General features: G+C 36.3%; 1 pseudogene across 1 annotated transcript; it reads right to left on the reverse strand.

The window, feature by feature from the left end:
• Nucleotides 1-797: 797 nt before the first annotated feature.
• On the reverse strand, nucleotides 798-19,833 carry LOC145041752 (putative LRR receptor-like serine/threonine-protein kinase At1g07650; annotated as a pseudogene). The gene is made up of 24 exons (XR_013680379.1): nucleotides 19,673-19,833; nucleotides 19,243-19,420; nucleotides 18,954-19,025; nucleotides 18,800-18,868; nucleotides 18,656-18,727; nucleotides 18,444-18,515; nucleotides 18,283-18,354; nucleotides 18,084-18,152; nucleotides 5,475-5,546; nucleotides 5,303-5,374; nucleotides 5,149-5,220; nucleotides 4,958-5,023; nucleotides 4,750-4,809; nucleotides 4,591-4,653; nucleotides 4,479-4,514; nucleotides 4,348-4,388; nucleotides 3,902-4,278; nucleotides 3,547-3,745; nucleotides 3,235-3,405; nucleotides 3,024-3,142; nucleotides 2,662-2,872; nucleotides 1,653-1,890; nucleotides 1,424-1,574; nucleotides 798-1,327 (listed from the first exon to the last, which is right to left on the reverse strand). The product of XR_013680379.1 is annotated as a putative LRR receptor-like serine/threonine-protein kinase At1g07650 (transcript).
• Nucleotides 19,834-20,054: the final 221 nt, after the last annotated feature.

The following is a 20,054-nucleotide window of genomic DNA, read 5'->3' on the forward strand; positions in this document are numbered from 1 at the left end:
TCCCACTACCACAAGCTCATCTTTTATCTCATCAATTTTAGTGTCATTATACTGGTTATTTTTATCCATAGTAGAATTCGTGACAACAGACAGCAGACCCCACCTTTTCATCCGATCGAATACTGGTGCAACCATTTGCAAAGACCCATGTACCTCACTCGTTGCCATTCTTTGCCTAAAAGCTCATTTTTTGAACTTGGGTTCTCTGATTACATTCTTGACTACCATTTCTTGGAATTTAAAGCGTGTGTATATATATATATATATATATATATATATATATATATATATATATATATATATATATATATATATAGTTCGAATAAAAACGGTAAATAATGTGAAAACATAAAAACACTACTTTTATGTTATTATTTTGTGACGAATTTTGTTTGCACAACTTTATGTCATAATTCAATAATGAATAAATAAAAACTTAGATGTTAAAACTAAATTTAGAATTTACTACAAAAATGCACATACATAAATTTATAATAGAATAATAACATTCTAATGAATATATGAATAATCAAACGTTAATATTTATATTAGAATTACTTCAACAATACACATATACAACATTCATTGCAAAATAATAATATAAACATAATGTTTTTACGTTTTCATACTATTTACTGTTTTCATTTGAACTTACTTGTATATATATAATACCATAAACACCTTATTGGATTCATAGTTTTTCCATCATACTCGAAAAGCTAGATCCAAATCAAGAAAAGTCAAACAGCAAAGAACAATGAGCTGACCAGCGTTTTAGCATGAGAAGCCGCAGGGGATTGAATGATCAAAGATATTGTTTCAATGCACACATGTATATAACTATATGCTTCATACTGTATTAGTGTCACAACAAGATATTCAAAATCCTTAAAATGAAATATAAGCATCTCATTATAGAAGTAGTATTAAGAACTTAACTAGTATACTGATGCTTACGCCAGTACACATCAACATTTTTCAGAAATTTGACTATCAGGATACAGGTCGTGCGAGCTGAAAGCTGTTGGTTCAATAGAAATCTCTGTTTGATCAGATTCATGGGGCTTCATCTCGTGAAACTTTGGTCCAATTTCTTTTAGCATCAATTCCTCCTCAGCATAATTACATTCATGTTTGGTTCTTTTATTTTAGTACGACCCTCAAGCATATTAACCACTTCAGACATGGTAGGCCTAAGAGCCGGGGCCTTATTAGTGCATAATAGAGCAATTTTGATCATCCGCACTGCCTCCTTTTTGTTGAATTCAGAGCCCAATCTTGGATCCACCAAGTCTATCAATTTCCCCTTTTGTTGCAGAACAACAGCCTTAAAAAGAGCAAACAAATATATCATAAGACCCAGTCAATAAGTTGGGGTTTGTGGGGAAAAATCAAACTATAGTTCTATCAGACAGAGGTTCACCCAATCAAGAAGACAATAATAATCCTCAGTTGGCCGATATTTCATATTACTCTTTCCTACAACAATTTCTAGTGCAAGAACTCCAAAACTGTATACATCTGCTTTGTAGGTTAAGTATCCCCGTAATGCATACTCGGGTGCCATGTACCCTCTGAAGCACCAAAACCAAAATGAACAAATGAATATTGAAGATAATATAATTAGAAGGAACAACAAGACTACTACTCACATAGTTCCAGCAACTCTAGTGGTAATGTGAGTGTTTTCTTCTTCATCAAGTTTGGCCAAACCAAAATCTGAGATCTTTGGTGTAAGGTCAGCATCCAAGAGTACATTTGTAGCCTTGATGTCCCTATGAACCATTTTGAGCACCGAATCCTCATGCAAGAATGTCAAGCCTTTTGCAATGCCAACACAAATTCTTTGTCTTGTAGGCCAATCACTTTCTAACTTAGAGTTATTGTGCTCTGAGATTTTATGTAAGAATTTTAGTCAAGTTGTGAATGGAAAACTAAAGTTGCCACAATACCCAATTTGGGGTGTCCTATATAATCTGTAACATTTTGGTTTTTTTGGCAAATGTTCAACCTAATATGTCTCATTATCATCATTATGATTATTTTCATTGTCGATTACAATGGGTCATGTTGGATTACCTGCTTAATTAAACAGATTGAGATTTTCATCCAAAACCAAAGCTGTTCAATTAATAGGATGTTAGATTTCCATCTTCTTTTTTTTCCCGACCCAACCAGTTAGATGTACCAGATACATTGTACTTGTGCTGACCCATTTAGATTTGAAATTTAAAAAACACAAAACCTTAGACATAGACATTACTTAAATATATAACGAATCCAAGTAACTGTTCAAAGTTACTAAGGCTCAAGGGAGTGGACTGCGGTTTGGCCGGACTCAGTGCCACATAGGCAAGGGAACACCCCCCCCCCCCTATGCGTTGTATCTTATGTCTTTGTACATTCGGTGCGGTTTAGACCAGTCTATTTTTTCATGCATAAGGGGTTGACCTGTTTAATTTGTAAACCAGAAAATAGATTGAGTTTGAAAAAGGTTGGGTCTATTTTTGCTGGATCTTTTTTGGTCCATTATTACTAATTAGTATTTAAGACATTTGATCAATGATAAAATTATTTTAATGTACAAAGTGAAATATAAACTTCAAAGTTCTTATAGGGTGAGAGAGTTATTACTTAAGAAGAATATGGAAAGGAGAATACCAAATAGAGCATGTGCTAGAGAATTATTCTCCATGTACTCATAAACAAGTAGTAGGTGGTTGCCTTCCACACAACAGCCATATAGCCTTACAACATTTGGGTGTTGTATACCAGCTATCATGCCTATTTCATTCACAAATTCACGATTTCCTTGCTTTGATTTCGAAGAGAGTTTCTTCACAGCAATTGGAGTTCCATCTAATAGGGTACCCTGCAATCAGAAAAATAGATGTACACTTTAGTATGATTCATATTCTTTCATATTTTATCTTTTTACATCAGAAAAAGTTACCACTGAAGTTTTGTAGATTTTTCACAATGTGAATTGTTAAAAAGAAAATTTAATGCATTTACAATGTTACCATGTAAACCGATCCAAAACCACCCTCCCCAAGTTTATTTGAATCAGCAAAATTGTCGGTGGCAGCCTTGATTTGTCTATATGTAAATACACCAGTCTGCAAATCCAATCCTCTTAGGTCTACAGGGAAACAATATTTTACCAATGAAACAAATGTATTTCACAAACAAACAAGTATATGGCACGATTTAAATTAAATAGTAATTAAACACCTTTTTCTCTTGAATTTTGGTCCCCTATATAACCCCTCTTCCATGCGATGCCAAGAATTAGGAAACTTAGACACAAAGCTGCTGCCACCACTCCAATGGCAACAAATGCATATTTTTTCCATTGAGGTATTTTCCCATGAGCTATTTTCCCATGACTTATAGGCTTGAACTCTAACGGAAAAATGTATTAGTAAGCCGCTTGAACATATTATCAATTGATGATCATCAATATTATAGAAATGACAATTATACACATAATAAATGTCTGTGAAAAAAAAAAGATAAGTTAAAATATGTGGAGAATAAGCATACCTGCGACCATAGAAATGGCAGATATAAGAGGACCATAAGCCCCTCTCAATGGGACAGCTGTTGTACCCTTTCCAGCATATTGGAACCGGACTTCTAATGTTTTATTAGTAACAAGTATGCCTTTTAAGGTTATATTTACTTCCTTATCAACCCCACCTGCTGCAATCTTTATATCAAAGTTCTTCAATTTGGTTACACCCTGCAAAAAGGAGAAAGCATAAGTGAAATCCAACAAAATACAAGTCTCTTGCACAAAATGGGAAGTCTTCACTAACAGAATCGATACAAATATATCTAATTGATATATGAAAATCGTCCACTTCTAAAAGTTCAAGAAAAAAAAAGAAAATTCAACCTGAACATAAACATCAAAAACACGTCTTCCAAGGCTCTTGTAAGATTGGCTGTCTCTGAAAACTATCTCTGCAAAATGTAGAGTCACAGTATACTTTCCATTTGCCAAGCAACGACCATAGTAAGTGAGAGAAAGCAGAGTGTGGCGAGCTCTTGTGTAAAGTTCATAGTCATTCATAGTGAGTACAGATGCATTATTTTCTATGTAATGTGAATCACTATTATCACCAGACCATATACTTCCTGTGTTACTAAATCCCCAACGATCACTTGAAGGAAAAAAATTTGCAGGTCCACCTAGATATTCATCTGCTTCATAAGTCTTGTTTCCAATGGTAACTCCTGGCCCACCACAATTGATATAAACTGAATAGTAGTCTGGAGAAACATAAAGCAGATCAGCTTTGCTATACTTTTATAAAAAAAACTTGAAAGCATGTTCATCACCTTCTAAGCATTGAAGGCTGCTATGGCACTTCACAAGGTCACTGCAAGAAATTAAACATGAAAACTTGGCGCCTCTCTTATTCAATAGAATTTTCATTCATTTGATGCATAGTAGTAGGGTTTAAGCTTACGAGTTATTCCCACTTGAGTAGCTTCTGAATAAGTTCCTAATAAATGAAAGAAACTTTAACTTCAATTTGTATGTGTACATATGAAAAGATCATTTGAGTTCTGAAAACTTACAGTGATTCACTGCAATCTTGTGGCACAGTGTCTTTACTAAAGTTGTTGTAGGAAAGATCTACACTGCATTACAGTACATGACCTATCAGTGCCTATGAATTATTACAAACGTGTCTTCTAAGAAAATTTAATATGAAAACGAGGGTCGAAAAAACATACAGATCTTTATCTGCGATCCATTTAGGAAGACTGCCTTCCAGGGAGTTACCAGTCAGATATCTAGTCAAATCAGATGCCGAGTCATTTCAACAATTCAAAGATACTTAAGAGCAGAATACCATGGCAAATATAGATGATTCGGTGATCAATAATATAATAGTTTTGAAGAAAATAATACTGGGAAAAAGTAAATGCATATCTTTCTTACATTTTTTTAACATGCTTTTCACTTAGATCTGGTATATCACCATTCAGATTGTTGAAACTGAGATCTCTGTGCAAGTATGTGAATATATATGGAAGAAATACTTCAGGAAATTTAAACATAGACTAAAGAAGATCATAATGTACAAAGACATAAGATACAATGCATATGGTCTAGACAGGGAGGACTTTTACAGATGGCTCAAATTGGACATTTGCGATATATAACCTGGAATAGTCCCAATTATATTGCAGCTTCTCAACATCCTGCAACATCCAGCAAAGTTTATGAAGGTACCGGTTTTGAAATTAAAGACTTGTTAATAGATTTCTAAATCCTATCACTTACAACTTAGTCATGTTTGCCATCCTACTCAGATTTGGAAAATGTGAGCCCTCTCCACTTAAATCAGAAATTCGTCTGCACATAGATTACATAAAGGCATGTTGATTAATTAGTACTTATTGCAGGAATATAAAGAATTGAATATCCTGATGGAGGGAGTACCTGTTTAACTTACAGTTCTGTTATTTTTCTCAAGAAGGAAAGAGTTTCGGGTATTTGTCCTTCTAGACCACTACCTTGGATCTCTCTAAGGATCAAAGATAGAAATCATGACAGGAAGCAAAAAAAAAAAAAAAAGGAATGATTAAATAACCAATTTAGTTATTATGGTGCTCCATATTGTTGGTGATTTTAGTGTAACCAGATATTTTGTGTAATTGGAACTAATATATGAGCTAAGGGGCTTATAATTTGTACTCTATATAATATGTTTGGTGAGTGCGGAGTGCACACATATATAAGATTGAATGATAAGTCGGTATGATAGAATGACAGGGGTTAAGGGGGACGCGCCCTCTTCCAGGGTCCTAGGGGCAACGCCCCTAGCAGGATCTAATGGGTAGAGCCCCTCGCAGTGGTAAATCCAAATTCTAGTGGGTAATTACGGTGAGATTAACAAATCTCATCAGTTTTGGAAACCATTGATTATGCCTTTATTCGTGATTTATTTAACTAATGTAGAAGATGCTTACCACAGTCTATCAAGTATAAATATGACTTCTCTATAGAGCCATAGGAGACCCTTCTCAGCTCTCTCTCTCTCTCTCTCTCTCTCTCTCTCTCTCTCTCTCTCTCTCTTCTATAACAAACCCATAATTCGTCTATCAATTTGGCTTGTGGTTTTGTGCCTAGATTCACAAATGTCTTTTTGGATTATCGATTTCATGTAACCTGAGCATAAGGTGGAAATATCAGTTCGGAAAACGACCTTACACAATTCGTAGATGATGACCATTGAGAAAAGGAAGACGGTGGACTTTAAGCTATTGAACAAGCACAATGAATATATAATTTCATGCCATGTGATTTTTTTTTTGGCATAATGTTGAATAGTTGTGCTCAAGCATCCAACTATAACCCAGTGTTAGTCTTAAGTGTTTACTTTTATGTTCTTGTTAATGGTTAGTTTATTTCAATTAAGTGGTCCATGTTCTCGCAGATGCTTGCTTTTAGCACTTCGCAATTTTTTTTTTATCTTTATAAAAGCTTTGTATTCTTCTCACCGTGATAGAATTTGCAGATCTCTAATAGTTACGCTCTCTGTTTGTACTCTGTTATTTATCGTTAAAACTTTCTTTTACAACAAATTTGTATCTGACCCATTTTTCTCAGCCACTGTTTCCAGCCATGATAAGCAATGACACGAGTTCTTCAATTCAACCCTTAAAAGTTTAGTGTCCATTTGTGTGCTTGGGGAGGGTGGGGGGGGGGGGGGGGGGGGGATAGCGTCCGTGGAGCCTCAAAATGAAGACAATATTGAAAAGTTCCAAGAGCAATGAGATTTGGTGGAAATTAAAAGGGTATGTAGAATTGGCAGAACAAGACAACAACTATGATAATTTTTCTCATATACTGTTGCTGCAACCTCTAACCTGGTAGGCGATTCTGAAACAAGAATTTCTTGGTGATCAAAAGGTAATAAATGTATAACTTGTTTCAGCATAAACAATGTAGAAAACAGAAAAAAAAAAAAGCAACTAATCGTGCCTTTTGTGATCAGATTCCTGTTCTTGCTCTTAGGCCCAAATACAAACAATGACAATAACCAAGGAATGAAAGTAAATAGAGAATAACACAAGATTTACGTGGTTCAACAAACTTGGCTACACCCACAAGAGAAGATAAAGCCTTTTGTATTAAGTTAAGAAACTGACCTCACTTTTCCCTCTACAATTTATGTGATACTATATTTTTCCATGCCTCTCTTCACCGAGTATCACATAACAAGATATATGGGCCATATTACTTAGGTCAAGAGCTGGGATGTTAAATAAATAACTGGGTTACAAACTTATAATTCTCCACCTTGAACATCATTTGATAGACCTAAAATTTTAGACGATTCACAAAAAAAAAATGCACACCTTGATATGTAGAACTCAATCCGGATGCACCATTTGCCCATGGCTGATTATGTACCCTCACTTGGGATCAAGCCATCATAGTTCATCTCACCGGGTGATAACTCCACCTCACCCTGACACCGTCCCACAAGGCCATTTCCCTAAAGGGCAATCAACATTGATTGATATTAAGCAAGTTCAAGCAATGCTTAAACTTGCCATCTGGTACCACCTTAGTTAACATGTATATTGGGTTCTCATTTGTATGTAGCTTCATAAGAAAAATACCATCATCCTCTATGACATCCCGCACAAAATGATATCTGACATTTATATGTTTGGTACGAGCATGATAAACTTGATTCTTAAATAAGTGAATTGCACTTTGACTATCTCACCACAAGTCTACACAATCTTTTGCTCAATCCCCAAATCATATAAGAAACCCCACAACCATAATGCTTCCTTAACTCCCTCTGTTATAGTCATGTACTCGGACTTTGTAGTAGAAAGTGCTAATGTTTCTTGTAACATCGATCGCCAACTAACCGGACATCGTAGACTAGACTGATATCTATCCATATCACCAACATGATTTGAATCCACAAATTTAGTAATTCCATATGTATCTCCATCAAAGCATAAACCCATATAAGTGGTTCCTTTTAAATACATCATGACCCATTTTATAGCTTCCTAATGTTCATTCTTCGGGTTCACCATGAACCTGCTGACCACACTGACCACACTATCACCTATGAAATATTTGGATGTCTAAACACCATGACATACATGAAACTACTAACTGCACTATCATAAGGAACTTGTCTACTAGAGATCCTAAAATGTGGAGCCAATGGAGTCACCATTGACTTGGTATCTTGCATCCCGAACCTCATAATAACCCGCTCTATATAGACTTTCTGGCTCAAGAACAATTGATGGTTTGACCTCTCTTTTCTAATCTCCATACCAAATATTTTCTTGGAAATTCCTATGTCCTTCATCTCAAACTCTTTACCAAGTTGAGATTTCAGCCTATCTATTTCCACCTCGCTCTTCAAAGCAATAAGATGTCATCCATATACAAAAGAATACATACACAATCACTTCCACAAAGTTTCAACATATAAACGCAACAGTCATACCGACTTTTGGAAAATCCATGCTTCAACATGCAGGGGTCAAATTGCTTGTACCACTACCGAGCATACTGCTTCAATCCATACAGTGATTTCCTCAAGCGACATACTTGACCTTCCTTATCCACGACCTTATATCCATGTGGTTGATGCATATAGATTTCCTCAGCCAATTCTTCGTGTAAGAAAGCATTTTTACATCGAGTTGGTCCAACTGTAAATCACCATCACCAACAATACTCAACAACACCCAAATGGAAGTGTGTTTCACTACCGGAGAAAATATATCATTATAGTCAACCCCCTCTCTTTGTGAAAACCACTTATCCACTACCCTTGCCTTGTACCTTGTACCACGGAGTTCAGAAGGGTCCTCTATTTTCTTGTACACCCACTTACAATCAATAGCTTTCTTCCCTATGGGCAATGGGACCACTTCCTAAGTTTAGTTCTTCTAATGAGACTCAATTAGCTAGCCAACTCTCACTATTGTCATTCCAAATAGCTTCCTTGAAGGAAATCAAATCATCTTCCTACATCGAGAATGCGTACTCAACCAAATTTTCTTATCCGTAGTGCTTCAAAAGTTGATTAAACCCCAACATTTGAACTTTCTTATACGCTCGCATCGTCCTAGTAGAGACGAAACTGTCATCGAGCTCTTGTTCCTTTGGTTCGTGTACATCTTCTATCTGAACCGTCTCATGTTCAATATCGTTGTGCATACCACCATTATCTTCCTCGTGAATAAAACTAGAACCTTGTTGGTTTTTAGGTTCTATAATCTATATCAACTACTTGAGACTTGACCGTCTCAATGTCATCACCATTTGGCACCATAACTTTCGAAGAAGCTACATTTAAGTTCACATAAAGTAACATATTTGCTAATTATAAACTTTGAATCTTCCAAAAACCAAAGGTGATAGCCTTTTACAGCTGATGCATATCCCATGAAAATTATCTTTTTTGTCTCTTGCTTCAAGTTTTTCCTCACTAACATGATAGTAGGCAGTATGCCCAAAGATTCTAAGTTTACACATATTCCAGATCTTAAACATTTAATCCACATATAAAAATTTAACATATATTTAATACTTTTAATAAATACTTGTATTAAAATCCTTTTCATGAAAGTAACTATGCACTCACCTGACTGAGGTGAAAGATCCATGGTTCGGCCAACTCATTGTTTGAGACTTCATCTCTGTTTTAAACAAAGTAAATACGAATATTACTATGTCTCAGTGTTTGTTCATATTTAGAATGTTATATAAACTATTTCCAGATTCCCCAATAATCCCAATGAATACTTAAGTTCTATCAAATAAGGAATAACCAAGTAAGATTATATCGGATGTAGGATCCGTTTAGTATATAGAGTATACTGTTTGGAAAATCCACTTTAAACATCCCACTAGATCTAGCTTAGGCATCGGTCCCCTAAGTAAATAAATTAGTAGTATGGCTGGAATCATTGATACACCTTATTTATAGGTTCATAATAGCGACTATGGATATAAATATAAGTTACACTTAAAGAATAGTAAGTGCAACTTAAATCCAACTCCGATTACTCTTTTTCTCCGTGCTCTCTAATTCTTTAGAGCCTCAAAACAGTAAAATTCTCGGGAACCCCGATAAACCGCAGAAAAATCGTAACTAGAGAGAAAGGTTAAGAAAAGATTGTGTGAAGAAAGAATCAAGTTTGAAACTCTATTTATACGTTGCCATATTGGGAGGCACGCCGTGCCCCTAACATAGGCGTTCCGTGCCCTTGCCTAGGTGGCAAGCCTTCCTCTCAGATCATGACACGTGGCGCCATCTTGGTCGCATTTTTTTGGTAAATTTCAAAACTACAAAAAATCATATCTTTCACATACGAGCTTCATTTTCGATGTTCCTTATATCCCTGATTTTGTACCGACAAGTAGTACAACTTTCATTTACACTCTGTTGGTCAATTCTTATTTTGTTTTTAATTTTAGAGTCTATGAAGATTACACTGTAAAAAACTGTGCAAAAATTCATAACTTCTTCATACAAACTCTGTTCTCGACGTTTACTATATCGACGACTTCGTATTTACGAGAACTATGACTTTCATTTAGATTGTTATAGATAACAATCAACCAATTTTCATTTCTATTTCTATGTCGCACACTGTCGTATTGTGTCGCATCAAAACTTCTAAAAATCATAACTTCTTCATACGAAGTAAGATTTAGGCTTTCTTTATATGAACACTTTCGTATTTACGATTACTATGACTTTCATTTAGATCACTTAGGCTAATAAGCAAACTATCTTCATATCATATTTTATGACACACTTTGCCGTATAGGGCTGAACACGAAATTAGACTTTGTATAAAGAACCCATAACACATCGTGGTGGTATACCATCCTGGGATACTTGATGACAAGATTTAAGATAAGATGCTCTCATTTTCCCATAGGTACAAGTAAAGGTTTCAAGTTTCCTCATGATATCTTATTTCATTTTCTCACTTGCTAACCAAAACATCCATTTTATTATCTACATTGCACGAACTGAAGCTAATAGTTATTTATTAGCTTCTTGTGATGCCACTCTTTTGGATCTTGACGTCAAATCGTAATAAACTTGGTATAAGAATTCTGTATATTGTGTATTGATATGTTACTGTACATAGAGGAGCTGTATATATAGAGTCATATTCAATCTAATTATAGTAAACTAGCTATCTAACAACACTATTTGATAATTATAATCAGTGACATATTTAGCACACCAATCACTGTCTAATATTCCCCCTCAAGCTAAGGCCGGGGTGCGACCTCTAGCTTGGATCTAAGCAGAAGAAATCGTTGAGAGGAATTGTACTGAGAGCTTTCTTTGAGCGACTTTTTCTCTGAAAATCAATTTCCACATGTTTTGTGCGAGCATGAAATACCGGATTAGCTGTAAGGTAGGTGGCACCTAAATTATTACACCACAAAATAGGAACTGATGTCATAGAGACATGAAGTTCCTTTAGAAGCGCCTCAAGGCAAGTTAACTCAGCAATCATGTCTATTAAAGCTTTGTATTCGAACTTTGTAGATAACCGAGAGACAGTATGTTGTTTATGAGCACACCATGAAATCAAACTAGATCCAAGGTAGATGGCAAATCCCCCCGTGGATCGACGGTCATCGAGAGAGCCAACTCAGTCTGCATCGGAGAAGGCTGTGAGAGATCGACTGTAGGCATCAATGTATGTGTGGATGACAGAGGCTGATTTTTGTTGAATCAACAAGCTGAAATGAGAGGTTCCTTGAAGATAACGAAGAATTCGTTTGACCACTGACGAATGATTTTATGTGGGGGAGTGCATAAATTGACAGACTTTGTTAACTTCAAATGTAATGTCTAGTCTGGAAAGAGTTAGGTATTGTAGCGCCCCAACTATTTGTATGCATTGAACCAGATTCTCAAGCAAAGGATTATTAGCAAGAGGCAAGTTTGATTTAGTGGCCATGGGAGAGTCGACCGGTTTGGAGTTTGAGAGACCTGCCTTGCGAATAATTTCATTGATGTACTTCTTCTGGGAAAGAAGAAAATCATTACCTTTGGGAACTACCTCGATCCCTATAAAATATGAAATTCGACCCATGTCTTGGATCATAAAAGTAGTGCCTAGTCGCTAAATGATGTGGTCAATGAACCGGGGATTGTTGTCGATTAAGATGATGTTTAGATCCTTGAAATCTAAGCTGTAACAAGACTCCAGAAATGCGATTAAACCGGACCTGTTTGAGTTCGTATAAGGACTTATGAAGCAAACACAAATGATTCGGCTTATGTGGATCAATAAAACCTTGTGGTTGTCGTAGATAAACGGTTTCTTGGAGATCACCATGCAAGAAGGTGTTCTAAACATCTGGTTGACGAAGTGAATTGCCTTGTAACAGCAAGTGACAGAACTACACGAACTGTTGTGGATTTTACCATCGGGCTAATTGCCTCATGATAATCAATTCCTGGTTGCTGGTTGAAACCTTTTGCCACCAAACATGTTTTGTAACGCTTTATATTGCCGTTTTGATCACGTTTCAACCTGTACACCCATTTACATTCAACAACATTAGCATTAGGAACAGGTGGTACTAGGGTCCATACATCGTTTCTCATCAAGCCAGTGAATTCCTCATTCATGGCAACACACCATTGAGGACTTCGGTTGGCAATAGAAAAGGTGGAAGGTTCGGCAAGGGGATAGTCTATGGAGGTGTGAAAGGAAGATGTATTGTATGGAGTTTTCTGCTTAGGGTTTTGACAAAATTTTTGAGGTCGTGTACACAGTTGGCTTTCAGTTGTGGAGGTATTTGTAGGAGGTTGAGTAGTAGTAGTGGGTTGGGTGGCTTTTCGGAGGCTCTAAGTATGTTGCAGAGGTGGTCATGAATGGTTATTAGGAGGTGAAGAGGTGTTGGTGGTGGGAATGTCAGTGTTATATGATGGAAAAGAAGGTGAGGAGGCTGTTTGGTTAGGGTCGGTTGTATTTTAGGTTGTAGATGGGGTAGGTATTTTGGTTGGGCTTAAGTTAAGTGGGCTAGGTGATGGATAGGATGAGAAATATGGATCAGGTGAGGGAGTAGGAGGTGTAGGTGATGATGTTTGGAGAAAATGAAAATGTGCTTCATTAAACTGTACGTGTCGAGCAACATAAATGCGATCTGTAGTAGGATCTAGGCATTGATACCCATGATGAGATAAACCATACCCTAAAAAGATACAAGGTAGAGAGCGGAAATCCATCTTGTGTGGATTGTATGGATGAAGGTGAGGGAAACATTAACACCCGAAGACACGTAAGAAAGACAAATCGGGTATGCGATTAAGAAGATGTTCAAAAGGAGAGATAATTAATGAAGTGCTAGAGGGCATGTAGTTTATCAAATATGTAGCAAACTCAAAGGAAAAGTTCCAAAATTGCATTGGAACACCATATCAAGCCAAGAGGGTGAGATCAGTTTCCACTATATGGCGGTATCATCGCTCAACAAATCCATTTTGTTCGCTTGTATGAGGGCAAGAGAGATTGTGTATGATTCTAAGAGTTTTGAAAAAGGAAGATAAGTTTCAAAATTCCCCTCCCTAGTTTGTTTGAACTGATTTGAGTTTAGTTTGAAATTGTCTTTTAGCCATTGTATGAAACTGTTTAAATGTGCTGAGCACATCAAATTCTTGTTTTATGGGAAATAGCCACATATATCTAGTATAATGATCAACACAAAGTAAAAAATAACAATGACCATAAAAGGAAGTAATAGGAGCAGGTCCCCAAACATCATAGAATATTAAATCCAAGACATGTGAACTTTTATGATTTGAAGAAGATAAATGCATTTTTGAGGATTTTCTCGTAGGGCATGAATTACAAAAAGAAATGGCAGAATTATTTGTAATAGGGAGATGGTTTTTCGAAATCAGAGTATAAAAGCTGCTGGTGGGGGTGTCCAAGTCTTTGATGCCAAGTTGTTGGAGAAGCTCGAACAATAGAAAAGGCAACATTGGAAACGAGATGAATCTTTGGTAGAGAGAAAGAGTAGATACCATCTTTACTAGCACCCATGAGGAGGATAGTTCTGGTAACCGTATCGTTCATACAAAAAAAGGTAGAGTGAAACTCAAAGAATACATTGTTGTCTTGATAAAGATGTTGTATAGAAAGAAAGTTTCGTTTGATTTGAGGGACATGTAGAATTTTGTTTATTGAAAAGGTTTTGTTTGGTGAATTAAAAGACGTAGAAGCAATATGAAGAATAGAAAAACATTTTCCATTACCAACATGAAGTGTATCCTTACCATCATAAGGCTCAGATCTGTCAAAACCATTGAGATTAGGTGCCACGTGACTGTTTGCACCGGTGTCCGACAACCATGATGATGATGTGTGTGAGCGATAATCAGTAAAGTTTAATTGTGGAGCTTATCTTGGTGGACGAATTGTTGCTGGGTCATGGTACAAGAACCATAGACTGTATTCAGATTAGAGGCCCAACAAATCTACTATTGTTGCCTGCAGTGGAGCCTGAGGTTCGGTTGTTTTGATTGTTGGTGTTGTACGACCGGTTGTTGTTGAAGTACCTGTGACCACGTCGACTAGAAGAACCACGATCACGGTTGGCTGGTGCACGAGCAATATAAAACTCTTGATTTGGTTGTTGTGCAACTTAATTTGGTTGTTGTGCAGGTTGTACATTAAACCCCAATTGTGTCATCAATTTTTGAAGAGATTGTACCGTTTTAGGAGTAAGCGAGGAAGAGTGGATTTGATCTTTTTTTTATCATGTTTTCATGATTAACACGTAATCTAGAATGTTCCAAAAAATGCAACAGGAGGCTGTCTTGCAATCAAGGTGGACTTCAGGGAATTGTATTCTTCTCTTAGACCTGAAATAACCAACATAACAGTGCCTTTTTCTTTCATAGGCTCACCAATGTTTGCTAAAGCATGTGACTCCTCTTGTGCTCGAGCAAGATAGGTAGCAGATGTTTCTTCATGTTTCATCTCAATCTTGAGAAATTGAGTTTTGAGGGTGTATTCTTGTGAGGATGTGCGTGGTGCATAAGCACTTTCCAAGGAAAGCCATAATTCATGAGAAGTATCACCGCGTACATGTTTGATTGAGTCTTCAAAGATCGTTGAAAGCAGCAACATGCAGACGTGAGCATCATTGGAGATCCATGTAGAATAATCAGGATTTGGTTGAGGGGCTGGTGTCAGGGGCGGATCCAAGGGGATCCCGGGGTAGCCCGGGATACCCCTCAAATTTTTTTTCGGTAGTGTAATTTTTGTTTACGTATCCCTCAAAAAAAAAAATTCGGTATAATGTATATATACGCATCCATCCACTTATAAACATAAACAAACAGTTGGTCTACTGGTTACGGCTTTGGCTTATTCAAGCAAAGGTCTTGAGTTCTATTCTCGCTTCTTACATATTCTTTGTTTATTTTTGTTTTATTTTCCCAACTATTCTATCCCACATCGCTAAACACATGTAAACTCAACCATTTTTTTCTATTATATAAACCTGTTATGCTCATGCTTTATTTGATATCTACTTTGAGTCCCATATCGATTTAAGTATCAAAATATACTTCAACTTCATGTTTATATAACAACACTTGAGGTTAGCTAAGGATTCGATTAGGATTTGGGTTTAAAACCGAACCCGAACCCGGGAAACCCAAGTACCCCAGGAAAAAAATTAGGTTACTCTAAAAAAAATTAGGATACCCCTTTAGATGGACAAGAAATAGATCCATCGATATAGCCAAAAAGACCAATTGTGATGAGGAAGGGTTGGATCATTGTTTTCCAATATCCATCATTGGTAGGCTTAAGGTAAATCCAAACTTGTTAGAGTTGTGATTAGTTTTCTCCACTGTGGTGAAGGCTGCAATGGCCATTGTTCACCGATTTGCAGGAACAGGGAAAGAAAAAGAAGAAGAAGAAGAAAAAGAAGAAGAGAAGTGGCGGCTACCTTAGGGTTGGATGATTGGCTCTGATACCATAATAAACTTTGGTATAAGAATTATGTATATTGTGTATTAATATGTTACTGTACATAGAGGAGCTCTATATATAGAGTCATATTCAATCTAATTATAGTAAGCTAGCTGTCTAATAACACTAACTAATAATTACAATCGGTGACTTTAGCACACCAATCTATGTCTAATAAATCGAAGTCGATTTTCTTTTTTCACTTTTTGCTTAATGGTTGGTTCTCCCCCACTTGGGTTCGAACCCTTACCAGTTGCTACTCATAACCGATCAAAGCCCAACTGGCTTTGCATATGTGATTTGTAGCTCATTTTCTCCTTGGAAGAAACTCCTAATTGTCATATACATGATTTAACATCCTCAACGTAGTATCATTGTTTGTTCTCATGAGTGATCTTCTCGTATAACACAACCATAGATCGATCAAGATCTTGGCAAGCATGAAGTTGTCCACCAGTGCACATACATACAAAATGGTATAATAATGTATTACCAACGTAATGGAAATCACTAGCAACAACAATGGTTACTGGTCTTAATACAATTCCTCCCTCTTCTCTGGGACTGTTAACCTTGTTGTGCTCTAACTAACCCTCTATAATGATCGTTTTGATCATATCTGAAACACTAGGTGCAAACGCACACAAGACACTTTCAACTTCACGTATTAGCTACACCGATTGTAGCTCTTCTATCCTTCTGAGTGAAAAGCAAATAAGTTTGAACTTATTTGCTGATGGTACTTGAACCTGTACCTTCTTTTATCCACATACAGACCTTCAATCCCAACTCTTGTGTCACAAACTTGAATTTTATTGGAGACTCCTGCTTCTTCCTAAATTAGGTCATAAAGTCAACACACGATAAGGTGTTTACTTATAATAATAGAATGAATGGTCACGCTCTAATGACCTTCCACAACACGACAGATACACAACAAACTAGACTCTTGTCTCTACGAGTCAAATACTAACATGGAAAACACCTTCTATCTTTTGTTAACAATCCAATATTTCCTACTTTGAACATGGGATGACGACCTACAACCACATCTTAATAAGTGGCATCACTAGTTATCAGCGATTCAGCTCTAACAAAGGCTGCAATACTTTTATCGATCACCTCGATCATCTCCTTCTTCAATCTTCCGACTAAAGCCAGTCTCTACACAAGACATGGTTCTCTGAACCAAGCAACTCGCTTTGCATATTTATATTAATCAGTCTCGACTCCTTATGGCCACTTGGGCATGAATCCAAAATCATTTTCCTAGTCATCACCATAACACAGGTAATAACGGAAACATACAAAACAAACTCAACTACTACTGCTTTAGTAACTTTGCGACTCTTCCTAATCCAAGTACGAATCCTGTACTAGGTAGTACAGATCTATACTACCTTTTACACCCGTCCGTGCATACTCGTCCCAAGAATTTCCTTGCAGGTCAAAAGTCACTACACATTATAACCAATTTAATATATAATTTCGTGTCCAAATGGGCACTTACAACAATTTCGGTAGACTCCACTAGGATTTTCAAATCTCTTCTAGGCGCTCTAATAATAACCACATGCTTTACTAAGTACATATTAAAGTTTCCTATACTTTTCTTCCAGGATTCTTCTCATGTATTTTACAAATGTTAGGTAATCTTGATGGTTAAGTTGGTCTTTGGTTCAGGCTATATATTGTTTATTTCTATTGTTTTTTCAGGCTATATATAGCCCTTTGCCTTTTTGAATAAGTGTGCAGCTTTTTGAGTCGTAAATATATTCATCTCCAATTTTTCATTCTGCATATTCACGTATTACAAACAAACTATGAGTGTGTGTGCTGTTTATGAGTAATATCCATCAACAAAATCCATTTTGAAAAAGGGGTGATTATTTTGTGATAGTTTCCCAGAATGTGATCATTTTGTGATACAGCTCCAGTTTTGCTATTTTAGTCATGAGTATATCTTGTTTTAATTATGGAAGACACCAGGAAGATTTTCTTTAGTTGGAGATATAAATAGAAATACTGAATCAAAAACTTACAATTTCTGAAGTTTTGTGCAGTTTCCAAGGTTTGGAATTTTCCCACTGAAGTTGTTGCTACTTATCCGGCTGCACAAAGGTGAGAAGTAGTGATGACTAACTTAGAAAAAGTCCACAAAATGGGAAAGATAAATTTCAAGGTAGTGTAAAACATGAAATTTTTTTATAATGTTTGTTGGAAAGGGTGAAGAGTGCATACAGTTCTGTCAAATTCGTGAGACGATTAAGCTCCTCTGGCAATTTACCAGTGAAATTATTCGCACTCAAGACCCTACAATTTTAGGATAAACATGTATCAGTTACATAGCCACTACAAACAGGAATGGTTGTAGTAAAGCTACATTAGGAAGAAGGCCTTACAGAACTGATAAATTTGTTAGATTTCCAAGCTCAGCAGGAACAGTTCCGAAGAACTTGTTGTTCTCCAGAATCCTGGTGTTCATTTATTTATTAAACAGAAACCATCATGAAGAATGTAATAACATTATTTAACTATCACCATGAGAGAGAGAGAGAGAGAGAGCGAGAGAGAGAGAGAGAGAGAGAGAGAGAGAGAGAGACAGAGAGTATACACAGTTACAAGAGAGGTTATCTTCCCCAAAGATGTTGGAATGCTTCCTGACAGGCGATTAGCCGTAACAGCTCTATATCACAGTGAGTTTTAATATTTAGATATAAACCAACTTAGAGAAAATCAAGATTCAGAAGTAGCTCACAAGAAGGCCAGATTTGTTGACGCCCATTGAGGAGGTATGGTGTCATTTAGATAATTAAACGATAAATCACTGCAACAAGCAACCCATGTCATCATGAATCATAATAGATTAAAGTATATATGGCAACATTTTAAACATTAAGAAATTGTGTTACATCTTCTTGATTTTAGGTAACTTTACTAGAGACGGAGGAAGAACTCCTGCAAGATCCTGCCCCTTGAGAACTCTGTTCAAAAGGAAAAGTTGGATCTATAATTTATGTTTACACAAATTTCACACTGAGAGGAAATTATGTTTATTCATCGAAGAATATTAATTGGATTTTTTAAAAAGATTAGATATAGTGATATGTACACTGATTTATGTAACTATAATTTCGTTTATTAAAGAAGCAAAAAGGCATATGGAGTAGATGTAATTAATTAAAAAACGAAACTACATACATCTCAGCAACGTGGCAAACACCACCAGGATACGAGCAATCACACAGAACACTGTTTTTAAACTGAGAACCTGTGTCTGTCACTTTTGTGTTCCAGCTGGGATCTCCACCACAAGGGTTCAGGGAAAAATTCCAGTTATTTTTTCCCAATTCTTTAGCTATTTCACGAAGAGCATTCACTGCAAGATAACATAAAATACTTGTGGATATAAAAACAGCAACAAATGTGCATAGTTTTTAGGTGTTGTGAGTTCTGGGAGAAAATTTGTGGAGTCTCTATACGTATTTGTTGCTTATGGAAGTCCTTTTTGGAATAATTAGAATATAACCCAAGTTTCACATCCTATCTAATTGAGTTTTTATGCACACATAAACAAGGATAAAGTCACTTGGTATCTTGACAGAAAGATAAATACGGCATAAAAACTTGCCTTCACCTGGGGCAAGAGTACTCTTGGCTTGTGCTTGAATACCAGTAGCTACTAAAAAGAAAAGAAGTGTACACAAGAGGGGAGTGAGAATAAATGAAAGTCTTGAAATTGGATCGAACATCATTAACATCTAATTAAACTGATACAATCACGAGCAATTCTTGTAATGTCTAGAAATATTTAAACACAATTCAAGTCAACTTTGCCGCCTACGGTGCTCACTGTGACATAAAATAAAACACGTCATCTGCAACTTGCATGCATTTAAAAGGTCATTACAATCAGTTCCCTACCCGTAATTGAAAGCTGACATAATCGTTGTCACAGTGTTGCACAGCATAAAGTCTCCAAAATTCAAGGTGTCAATGGTCGTCTTATCAGG

The sequence above is a fragment of the Lactuca saligna genome, chromosome 4 (genome assembly GCF_052625555.1).
Source record: "Lactuca saligna cultivar CGN05327 chromosome 4, ASM5262555v1, whole genome shotgun sequence".
Taxonomy (NCBI): domain Eukaryota; kingdom Viridiplantae; phylum Streptophyta; class Magnoliopsida; order Asterales; family Asteraceae; genus Lactuca; species Lactuca saligna.